Source organism: Cervus elaphus, chromosome X (genome assembly GCF_910594005.1).
Source record: "Cervus elaphus chromosome X, mCerEla1.1, whole genome shotgun sequence".
Taxonomy (NCBI): Eukaryota; Metazoa; Chordata; class Mammalia; order Artiodactyla; family Cervidae; genus Cervus; species Cervus elaphus.
In genome coordinates, this window is record NC_057848.1 from 165,015,851 (window position 1) to 165,028,361 (window position 12,511).

A 12,511-nucleotide genomic window follows, 5' to 3' on the forward strand; every position below is an offset into this window, starting at 1 on the left:
GGGTCTTACTTGATAGAGGTTTATTCATAGTCTCGTCCCATCATACGTTCTATTCACTTCTTTGAAAATAATTTCAAGAAAAGTTATCCTGGTTTTAAAAACATGAAAGACAACCGATAATATCCTATGCTTTGGTTTTTCTCCCTACAGTGCCTTTATATAATAGAAGGTCGGTCATAGCTCATGATATAAAATACTAGCTGTTGACTCACAGTTACACTAGAAGGGCCAATTTTACAGACTGCTGGAATAAAGATGATTTTAATTAAATTGCACAAATCCCTTTGTACTACAACCAAAGCCTCTTCAGGCTGGCTGACGCTGAGCCACTCTGGCGTGTGTAGAGTTAACCAGGTTACCGGGCTTCCTAGTTAACTTCTTTCACCAGGAATGCAATTCGTGTTTACCTATATAAGGAAACCTGTTAGGCTGACCTGAGTTTGGCGGATTTTTGCGCTGACTGGGAGGCGTGTGAGCACACAGCCCAGAGACGGGGAGTGATTCCGAGCTGGACAGAGCAAGCTTCCTGATCGCCCCAGCCATTCAGCTGATCCGAGGCAGTCTGCCTGGAGGACCTACAGGTTTGCCTCTTCCAGATCACAGTTGAGGAACAAAAACCCCGTCCTGGGAAAAATGGGGAAGCCGGTGAGTCTTACCGATCTCTCTCTGAACGCTGCTGCTCAGGGGCACGCCTCGCTGGTCTCACCCAGGAAGTGGAGGCAGAGGCGTCGCTCAGCCTTCTCACCCCACAGCTCCTTCCTGAACAAACACCGGGCTTCGCGAATACCTCCAGACAACTTTTCCTGCCTGTTTTGTACCCCGAGAATCCACAGAGGCAGTGATTTTCGCACCTTAGACAGAGTGTTTTGGTGGTTTGGGCGGGGGTGGGGGGGCGTAGGCTTTTTTTTTCTTTTTACTACTCAGGAGTTTCTCTCCTACCGCGATGAGCAAACTTTCTCATCTTTGTTGCACTCCACAGAGTGGAAGGGAGCCCCGGGGTGCTTCGCGAGAACTCCGAGCCCCCAAGGATGTCAATAGTAACTTTAAGTGGGGTTCCAAAAACCACAGGCGGGGTGATAGTCTATAGAAGTGCAATTTGTCACAAAAAAAAGGCAGTCTGGAGGTATCATTTTTCATTCATGTGGCAGCAAAAATCCGTCCATCCTGCACATGTAATAAAGGACACCTTCTGAGACACTGAGAAAAGAAAGAAGCTGAGCTGAGCTCTTTGTTCTAGACAATGTAAAGAAGCCCACTCTTGCATTTTGACAAGTTAGCATATGTCTATTTATATATAAGGCAGGAACGATGTAGAAAGGCTTTATGTCAAAGGCATTGTGGTCGACTGAGTTAAAATTTGGCTCTATTCTATATGTGGACAAAAATTGAAGTCTGAATGTAATTAAACAGGGAAATGTGAAAGTGTTTAACAGACTTGCAGGGGAATTTTAGTAATACTGCGGAATGCTCAATTATAAGAGGCAACTGAGTGAGAAAGAAGAAAAAGCCGTTCCAGCTGAGTTCTGGGGCTTAGGTAAAACTTTTGAAAAGAAAGTTTATTTTAAAAAAATCTGGTATAGCCATCCAAAATGATTTTGGAATGGAGTACAATTTTTTTTTTTCTGGCAAGGTGATTTTCTTAATTCAGTGAGCTTGGATAATTGTTTTGAATGATTTGACTTTTCATCTTGCAGAGAAATATTGTCATTTTCTGTCATGCACAGTGACTTAATCCTAAGGGTTTGGGGAGCAGGCAAGTGGCACACAGACCCAATTTCCAATTTGTCATATTAAGAAATTAGTTTCTTAAATTAATTTCAAGAAAAGTAACCAGCACAAACAAGCAGGTTTGAGCAAATGGCCACTTTTTTAAAAATTGCAAGTCATAGTCCATTCAGTAGTGAGGCTATGGGTTTAATACAGGGATTGGCAACTGCTTATTCATAAAAACAAAAGCTATGGCCAGTTTTATTTAGAACTCTCAACTTGAAAAAGCCTTACTATTTGCAGTAACACAGTTTAAATGAAACCTGCTCATCTCAATGAGAATGAAACCAAGAAAAGCAGTGTGTGTGTAAGACAGTAGATGTCTTAGTAAATAAATTTCATAACACAAGCAGCAGAACTGAGGAGCCTAATGCAAATGTTTTAAAGCTTGTTATCTCCTCACTGCTGCTCAGAAAAATAGGATTCTTGATATTATACTGCTTTTGATGGGAATCAGTAACCCAGGAGACACAAAACACTCTTAAAATATACGGTTAATAACAGATGTTTATACCTGGTTGTCTCACCCTGCTAAAGAGATGGCCCCCAGCCAAGTCAACTAGCACGTCCACTGTTTTTTCTGTGAGTTGATATGTACACAGTTATTATACACTAATTACATCAACGGCCAAGGGAATATATAACTAGAAAGATAAATCCGTCTCCTGGGGTGGGGAGGGCTGGGGGTAAGCTTGGGTTTGGGGAATCTCATGTTTAGAGTTCTCCTTGCCAGTGGCTGATGAATTACTGTCAGTGACTGGGATCCCTGACTCCTGAATTTACTTACCTCTGTTTCCTGGGCAGCTCATTTGGGGGTAATAAGAGTGATTATTGTATTTAACACTTTGGTATTCATAGAGTCCCAACAGGATTTCTTCTTGAAGATTAAAGTTATTTCAGGGTCTGAACTAATTCACCAGTGAAAGGCAGGTAAGGTGCAGCGGTGCCGCATTAGTTGTTTTCCAGTCACTGGTGCTGTGTGTTTAGGTCTGTGAGGTGTTAGTAAGTGTCCTGGTTAAGGAGACTGAAAAATCATGGGAGGGAAAAAGCAAGTAATGGAACCTTAATATTGTCCTTTGCTCATATATGTTGCGACACCCTAAAAAAGTGCAGCATAAATGTACCTGATGGATCCTTTTTAGCCTGATCATCCTGAGGAACATTCTCTAAGGCAAAGCTTTCTGAAAGATGGGCCATGGAGTACTGGTAGATGATGAGCAAGTTGCAGACATGCCCAGAAGTTGATCCCTCTTGGCATCTGGGTCATCAAGCTGTGCCTGGGATGGGCATATCCCCCTGAGGATTATCTATGGACCATTTAGTTTCCTCAGCTTGCCCCAATGCATTGTACAGATAGGATCAATTTCTATGTAAAAGTTAGGAAACGGTCTTTGACAATCCAGGCCCAGAATACAGAGACAGCCAGGGAAAATTCAACTACTGTGTTAAAACCTGAGCCTTGAGGCTCAACATTGATGAAACATAACCTGATTCTTTTTTATCATCTTTCATGTTATCGTGGGGAAGCCAAGGTCCTCTGTATGTCACCCAGTTTGCCCCCTTTGTTCTATAACAAAGTTAAAGAAGTATTGGGGTGTGTGTTGTTGTCATTGTCATTGTTTTTCTATTCTTAAACATCTCCTAGAAAGCTGATGGCAAACGATTTTCTCTTGGGATCCTTTCTAATGTTTAGTCATCATTTATTCTTTTTCTCAAACTGCTATCACAGTTTGCTTGGCTAAGATTCTCCTGCCACCAGTGTGGCCTGGTCCAGAGGCAATTACACAAAAGAACCTGGTTTCCAAAGTTATTTATTAAATGTAAATTCTTTCCTTAGATACTGTACCAAATTTGTACACAGCATTCCTATCCCTGGTAAACTTTCTCTGGCTCTCTCTGCCTACCATTTGTCATCAATTACCTTTTCAAAAACATTTTACATTATTAATTCCTGTTACATTCATTCAGCAAATATTTATTGAGTGCCTTTTGAAGTCCTTTGCTAAGTACTCAAAAGGAAAAGCGGGTATATAGGACACAGATGAATTTAAACCCAGTCTTCATGCAATTGGTAGCATTTCTGCAAAGAGTAATCTCATTGCCTGAATGGTGTGCAGCATGTGAAGTACAATTTGCTACAAACTTACTCGACCACTCACTTTTTGGCTGATCATCCTAAGGGACATTCTTGAAGTCAAAGCTTTCCAACTGGTGAGCAGAAAACAGGTTAACACACAGGTCAAGATGTTCATGCTGTCAAGGTGTTCACCAGATAATTTCCACATCAGAACATGTCCAGTAGATGCCAACAAACCTGATTACTTACAGAAGAAATATGCCCCCTTGCTCCCCACAGAGCATCTCTAGATAACAGGGAGGTGGGTGATACCTTTTTCTGTTTTGCTAATGTATTTTTCAAGACCACATTTTCTTGGATAGTGAGGGGATCCTAGGGAACCATGTTAAGAAGAGAGATTTTCAGAGTACTAGGTAACTTCAGAGCTTTATACTGGCTTTTACCCACTGGAAATTACTAATTGACCAGTGATGATTCTTAAGAAGCAGGCAAGAACATCTGCTGTTACTGCTAAGTTGTAGATGTAAGGCTTAGAATCCGGGATCGTGAATTAATAACTGGTTTGCACCAGTAGGGGGTTTCTTTGGTGGCTCAGATGGTAAAGAATCCATCTGCAATGCATGAGACATAGGTTCAATCCTTCAGTTGGGGAGATCCCCTGGAGAAGGAAATGGCTACCCACTCCAGTATTCTTGCCTGGAAAATCCCATGGACAGAGGAGGCTATTGGGCTACAGTTCATGGTGTCACAAAGAGTCGGACACGACTGAGCAACTAACCCACACTTTTTGTGCCAGTAGGATTTTGCAAGTATCTCAGGCATTAGCAGAACCAATTTAAAATAGATTTATATTTGAAGAAAGCTTGGCTGGTGAGGTGATAGACATGACTAGACTAGGACTTCTAGTTAAATGTAAAAATGCATTTCCATTTTTTAATTAATTGCTTGCAGTCACATATAAGGAAATCTGCGAGTGAATCTTTCAGAGAAATCGAATTGGTTTATATATTAATGCTAAGGGTTCAGTTAATTTTATTTTTTATTTGAAAAGAAAATAAAACTGGATATAGCAGCACTTTGTAGAACATAACTGCTCCCACTCTCTTGCAAGTTGCTCTTCACTTGTCTAAACTTGAGACGGAGATGAAATTAAGCAGAACCTCCTCAATTTGACAGTTTGAGTTTTAACACGTGACAGAATAGGAATTTTGGTCAAAGGGCCGGAGCCAGGAAATAACTGCATTATTTATAGGTATTGTTCTGCAGCAGAGGCCTCGGTTATTTAAACCCAATTTATCTGCCCCCCCCCACCCTGAGTATCTAATTGTGCAGTTATTTAGATCTGTACTGACACACTCATCATGTATTGCCTTGGGGACTGAAACTGTATATAATAAACTACTAGAGAACGGATAACGAGTTTACTCGAACTGATATACTTGGCTTAAAGCTAAGAAACAAAAGAATAGCAGTGTTTCCCAGGTTTATTCCAAGGTGGTGGATGGTGGGTTTGGCCAAGTCATCTTAAACTTCTCTGGGATTCAATTTCCTCATCCATCACTGGAGACATAAATACACAGTTCACTGGACAGTTATGAGTATTGACAGCACCCAGCACAGTGCTGGGCAGGAGGCCAGTCAATAAGTATTCGTTGGATGTGAAATGCATGGGAGTGGATGAGGCATTCTCAAGTAAACAATTAAGAGGTTGAAGAAGTAGAAAGCAACCACTGGTGTCCCCTATGTATTTTTGCCCACTCGGTGATTTAAAACATGCTTTTCAGTGAAGCATGGTATACTTTCTAATGTCTCATGCCAGGTCCCCTTTTCTTAGTGTTACCTGTTTGTCCCTTATAAGTTTTACATTTGAGACTCTTGTTATAAAGGCTTCTTCTATAGCAATCTATGTTATCTCAAATGTAAGTCCCCCCCCTTTAAGGTGTTTTCCCCAAAGTAACACATTTTAGAAGCAAAACAAAAAAATACTCATTTTGCACTCAGTAATTTGACAGCTTGCAAGCTTTCCAACAGTGCTGGTGGGAGGGACTGGACTAGTAAATTCATGGATAAAATTCACTCACTTTGTGGACAGTAAGTAGAACATCTCCCTGGCTTTAGTTCATAACAGTGGTTTTCCAGGTGTCTTGATGTGTTAGGGTCTCTAAGGTATTATGACCCCAAGGTTATCCTCAGATCCCACCTTCTTTGTCCCACTCTCACTCATTACATCCTGCTCCAGTGGAATATAACATTTAATCTTATATTGCTCTTATGATGTGGACAGGATGTGTCCTGTGGACTAATGTGCCCTGACAAGAGTTTGCTCCTGGCTAAGGTTAGTGGGGACCAAATGGTGCTGGTTTGATGAGGAAGCAGGGCAGCTGTATTAGTCAGCTCAGGCTGCTATAACAAAATAGCACAGACTGGGTGGTTAAATGGGCTTACCAGGTGGTGCTAGTGGTAAAGAACCTGCCTGCCAATGCAAGAGACATAGGAGATGCATGTTCGATCCCTGGGGTCAGGAAGATCTCCTGGAGGAGGGCATGGCAACCCACTCCAGTATTCTTGCCTGGAGAAGCCCATGGACAGAGGAGCCTGGTGGGCTATAGTCCTTGGGATCACAAGGAGTTGGACATAACTGAAGTGACTGAGTATGCACACACAGGTGGTTAAGTATCAGGTGTTTATTTCTCAGAATTCTGGTAGTTGGGGAGTCCAAGATCAAAGTGTCAGCAAATTCAGTATCTGGTGAGAGCTCTTTATCCAGCTTGTAGATAGGATACACACTCTCACTGTGTCCTCACTTGACAGAAAGACAGCAATCTCTCCCTTTTTTAATAAAGGCACTAATCTCATCATGGCAGCCCCACCTTCATGACCTCATCTTACCCTAGTTACCTCCCCAAGGCTCCATCTCTAATATCATCACATTGGGGGTTAGGGTTTCAACATATGAACTTGGTGGTGGGGGCGCAATTCATTCCACAGAAGTGGCTTTATCAAGACATAGATCAAGTGACTGTATTTCTGACTTGTTTTCATTAATCTTGAGATATCATCTATTGTAAGATACATCATTAAGAAAGAAAAAAATCTTTTTAGATCATAACAGTGTTTTCTTAGCATTGAAATATTTTATACTACATTTATGGAAAGAATTCTTTTAGACTCTGATGCTGGGAAAGAGTGAAGGAAAAATGGAGACAGGGATAGCAGAGGATGAGATGGTTAGATAGCATCACTGACTCAATGGACATGAATCTGAGCAAACTCCAGGAGATAGTGAAGGATAGGGGTGCCTGACTTGCTGCAGTCTATGGGTCACAAAGAGTCAGACATGACTTAGGGACTGAACAACAACAAAACTGGCTTATTTCAACCAATTTTTTAAAAGAAAATCATGTCTTCCTCCTGTGCATACATAAAATGAAAAATGTGGCAAGAAAAACTGTTTAAGATTCCAGCTTTCCTAAATCACGTTTCAATCAGAATTGTCATGTGTATGCTTTTCCACACCATGCTATCATGCTCTGTGCCAGGAGACAGCATTTCTTTTTAGGGGGCATCTCTACTGTCTCTGAGTCTCTACCAAAAGAAAACAACCAGAACTATATTTCTTTCTCTAATGATCCTACCTGGGAATGCAGGTATACCCACCAAGTGACTACACTTGTCAGCGAGCTAATTCTTTAGCCCTTCTGACACATGTCCACAAATGTGTTCAGAAGCTCTTGGTGGCTTCCACTGATCTCCTAGATAATCTGCCCAGACAACTTTCCTCTAGTCCCACCTGAGCCCAAAGAGGATCTCCCCCTGGCCTGGGGGAAACCCTTCCTCCTTTTCATTCCTTTGAGAGGCATGTGACTTCTCTTCTCTGGATGTGGGGAGCTGATTTCACATAATGCCTAGAACTCAAAAGAAGTGAAAAAAATATGAACTTCTGTGACCAAGAAGGTTCATGGGTGGGCAATGACAGTTATATCAGGACCGCCTCCAAGGCAGCAAGAGTAAGATACCTCCCAATGTCAGCCTGGTTAAACTGGAAAGCACTTACCCTGAGAACTCAGGAAATGGAGTGCATCTCTCCCACCCGACAGGGATGCCTAAAATCTCAGCATTAGAGAATGATTTAATTGTCTTTTAAGGCATCAAGAGTGTTTTAGTAGAAATTAATGACTCTAGAGAGAGCAATGTGTAGTTGCTGTATTTACTGCTTTGGCATGCATTTCATTCCCATTAAGATGAAGTAAGAGCAAGAGCCTGTGAAGATGGGACAAGGAATGGGATGGGGATGAGGATACAGGAATGGGAAGAGAGCAGGAAAAGAGCAGAGAAAAAGAAGAAGCTCAACTTTCATTCAATGAAATTTATCAAATCCCTGGTCTGAACCAGGCATCACCCTACATGCTGACACTAAAGTGCCTGCACTTAAGGACCTACCTACCCTTCTAGTGCAGGAGACAGGCATCGGCGACGTATCAGGCCAACCAGTGTAAAAGTCTTCCTAGAATAAAAGCTATAAAGTATGTTTATATAGTATATGTTGCCATGAGATTGTACTGGAAGGATTTAGATAATCAAGGGAAGTCAGAGAAAGCTTCCCCAAGAAAGGGATGCTTCAACCGAGAGGTAGTAGGACAGGATGTGAGTCAGTGTTTGGAGGGGTAGGAAATGGCCAGACTGTATCTGAGAGTTTTCAGCAGTCAGGAAGACTACATTGACAGTATCCTGGAGACTCAACTGGGGAGCTTCAGAGTGAACGTGAGTGAGCCTAAGAAAGGGGTCCAGGGGAAGATGATGTCTCATTGTACTAGTATCATGGAGGTGGAGAGAAAGCAAGGTGGATGACTTTTAGTTGTATTTCAGAGGTGAAATAGATAGGTATTGGCAATGAATGGGACATGAGTAAGATGAGGGACCAGGAAGTGTCATGACAAACTCTCAGGAATTTGGTCCACAAAGCTAGAGGAATAAATGGTGTCATTAATGATGTAGAGAGCAGTGAAAGTTGACCTGATTTGAGGATAAAGAGAGGAATCATTTGTAGTCTGATGAAGTGGAAAATAAATCTAGCTCATCCATTTACTAGCATTGTGATGCTAAGTTTCTCTGAACCTCAGTTCTTCCATCTTTAAAAATGAAGCCATAACATTCACCTCACAGGGTTGCTGGGACAATCAACATAACTTCATACGTAGTTGAAGTTCCTTCCTACATGAGTTACTATGATCTCTCCAAAACTGAGCAGCAGTGAAGCCTAGAGGCAGAGTGGCTATTTTCAAGAACTTTCTAGGAGGTGGAGTGGTGTGTAGGAGTTTTGACAGCTGAGATCTCAACACTCTGTAAGTTTACCTTAGTGGAGTTTCTCCTTGTTGATAATGTACAGGGCAGCTATTAGCTTCATTTGTCTGGTGAATTCCTTCTATTTTGTTCCCACCCCCCTCCTCCTCTCTCTCAGCCTGGGTCAAGGGAACCCATAGAGGAAGAAGGTACATTGCTTTTCTCAGCTGAGATCCCTTATCGCTTGTAAGAGGACTAGAGGATTTAGGAAAATGTAACCTGAGAGTTTGCACTAACAGATGAGCACAGTCGATTAGCTTCACACTCCCTGTAGGCTTCGGGTGAAGACTTTCCCATTCTGTTTTTCTAGCGTCAATTTAGCGAGGGCATTTTATACAACATATGTAATTCCTATGCCCTTGAGTGACCTCAGCACATTCCTTTCTGGCTTCCAAATAGTCCCTCATTAAAGGGAGCCATTAGGCGGTGAAAGCTGCAGCCAGTGGTTGAGGAACACACTGGAGTGGGCAGGTGAAGGGGCAGAGGGGGTTAAGCCCTCTGGAATCCAGGTATTAACTTCCCTCTCTGCAGGTGTTTTGACCTTGCAGGATCCTAACTACTACCAAACATCTCCCCCTGTTGCCTGGCTCCACTTCTTTCCCTCTGTTCTTGCCACACTATTGTCTTTTTTTTTTTTCATTAGTTGGAGGCTAATAAGTGAGATAAATATGGTTATAAAAAAGACAATGATATTTATCTCTCACTGAATTATCGGAGAGATTATTTCCCATCCAGACCTCATTCAGTTATTTTTCCTTGCAGGAAACACTTATTTCCATATAGAAAAATGGATGGGAGAGAGTGGGAGGCATTTTATTTCATTGTTTCACTTGTTTGGGGTGGAAGAAGGTGACACATTTGTATGAATTTCTGGATAACTAAATTAATTTACACATAGCTTCCCAGGTGGCAGTAGTGGTAAAGAATTCACCTGACAATGTAGGAGACACAAGAAACACAGATTTGATCCCTGGGTCAGGTAAATACCCTGGAGAAGGAACTGGCAACCCACCCCAGCATTCTTGCCTGGGAAATCCCGTGGACAGAGGCACCTGATGGGCTACAGTCCACGGGGTCGCAAAGAGTTGGACAGGACTGAGCATGCAAAGTCTTTGCATAGATAACTAAGTTGTTCTTGATTCTCCATCTGGATATTTGAGAGTTGACTGTATACACCCAGGCAGGGATTGGGATGTGTGGGAGGAGTGGAGAAGGAAGTGGAGTGGAAGCTCTTATCTGAATTAGAAGTCTTAGGCAGGCTTTTAAGAGCTTCCTCTTTCCACTACCTTCCCTGCCTTTATAATTTTTTCTCTATGTCGTCCATTTGGATGCAAATGCACTTTAAGATATAAGAGCAATGTAAAAAGGCACTTCTAAATCCAAATTGTGTCTCCCAGAGGGGCTGCCATTTCACTTCATAAAGACCCAGTTGGCTTTAGTTTTGCTGGGTTCAAAGCAGGGGTGTTCCATAGCAACTTCTAATTAGCATGTGCTGTAGTAGTGGCTCCAAGTCTGGATGTTTGAGGAGTCACAATGCAGTAGCAGGAAGCCAGAGCTAGGCAGTGTCAACCAAGAGAGAGTTCACTTTGCCTGTGAACGTAGTTACCTGCCAGTAAATCATTTGCCAATAGTTCAAAGATTAAGATGGAACCTGACAGAATGATCCAAAGAAAAGGTCGCAGTATAGAGAAAGCACATCAAACATTACAGTGAATGAAAAATGGTGAGAACTTCTGTTTCCAGGCCCCTAAATAAAATTCCTGCAAAGATAAAGATGTGAGCTTTGCACACCATCAGGCCTTCTGGTCTGTTTATCCTGCTGAGAAAGGCTGAAATTGGGGAGGAGGAAGGTCTCCGCCAACAGATTGTAGGTCATAAATTAGTTAATAAAACCTGTCCTATGTTATCTCTGAAACAGTCTATTTTATATATACTTGTCCATTTGATTTAGTTGTTTCCCTGCTTACTCCAGGCTGTATTTTGGTAGCATAAGTCAATATGTGAGTTTTAGATTATCCAAAAGTTTATTTTTAAATGACCTGCCTTCTGTGGGGAAAATAACAGTAATGTGTGTGTGTGTGTATATATAATTTATTGCTATTGATTGGGAGTTTCACAGTTAACTTTAGATTTTATATGTATATACATATATATATGTGTGTGTGTGAAATATATATATTTCACATATATAACACAATTTCACAATATGTAACACTAGTTATTCCAGTGAAATGTGAATATTGTTATATGCCAATGTATATTTATCATAAAATTAATTTTTATTGCTGCTTTCCAGACCTATTCAGTCCTTATATAGTTCCTGTAGAATATTTCCACATATTACCATTAGTACAGCCAGCTCTTGTTTTATGTATTATAGTCACTATGGGTAATAAAGCAACACTATAGATATCTGTGTATGTATCTATGTACCAGGGAAGCCCTGTATGTTTATTACATATATACAAGCTACATATATCCAAATGTATATGTCCCTTTGAAAGTTTCTCCCTGTTGAGAACAATAAGTAGGCATTGTTGACTGATTTTTTTAAGTCTGATGAAATATATAAGAACAGAAAATGTCACATTTTTTAAGACCACGTATAATGATTTAGAAGTTACCAAAGAGGTCAGGGGTAAAAAGAAAGCAAAAAAAGAGTAAAGAAAGAAAAGAAAAGCAGGAAATGAGAGAGGAAGGGAAGTCTCAAAGCAGCAAAAATCTACTCTCCCCTCGCCAGTCAAGTCTGCCCTCCATCTGTAAACAAAAGCCTAGCACACAAGCAGGTGAAGGACAAAGGGATCAGGAGAAAAAGGACTTCTCTGGTGGTCCAGTGATTAAGGCTCTGTGCTTCCAATACAAGGGGCATGGGTTTGATTCCTGGTCAGGGAAATAAGATCCCACATGCCATGCAGCACAGAGGAGAAAGTTTTTTTTTTTTAATCTAGTTAAAGAAAAGAGGCAAGCTAAAAATTGCTAGAAAATACTGGGGTCCAAAGAGAGAGAGAGAGAACACAAGAAAGGGTGAGAATGAAACTTCAGGGTGAATGATTGTAAAGCTAAAGCAAATGGGCAGGAAAAGCCAACTAAAGAAAGTAAGAAACAGGGAGGTAACATTAAAAATCAAGAAATATGGAACAAGACAAAAATGGTCATGGTGCTTGAGCTGGTGGGGCTGAGAAGACATTGTTCTCTAGGTGTCTTACTGGGAAAGAAGATAAGATGGCCCAGAAACAAAAGTGGGCAGGAGTGGAAGACAGCAAGCATCAGGTGAAAGGGCCACGTGACAAGACAGTCAGCCATGGGGTACGTCCCAGACACTGGCTG

General features: G+C 41.4%; 1 protein-coding gene across 5 annotated transcripts in view; it reads left to right on the plus strand.

The window, feature by feature from the left end:
- The first annotated feature begins 254 nt into the window (after positions 1-254).
- MID1 (midline 1) overlaps positions 255-12,511 on the plus strand; it is a 395,471-nt gene continuing 383,214 nt past the window's right edge. For all 5 annotated transcript variants that reach the window (XM_043895871.1, XM_043895870.1, XM_043895868.1 and 2 more), the window contains exon 1: positions 255-645. The gene's annotated coding sequence lies outside the window, so the exon portion shown is untranslated. The remainder of the gene's footprint in view (positions 646-12,511) is intronic.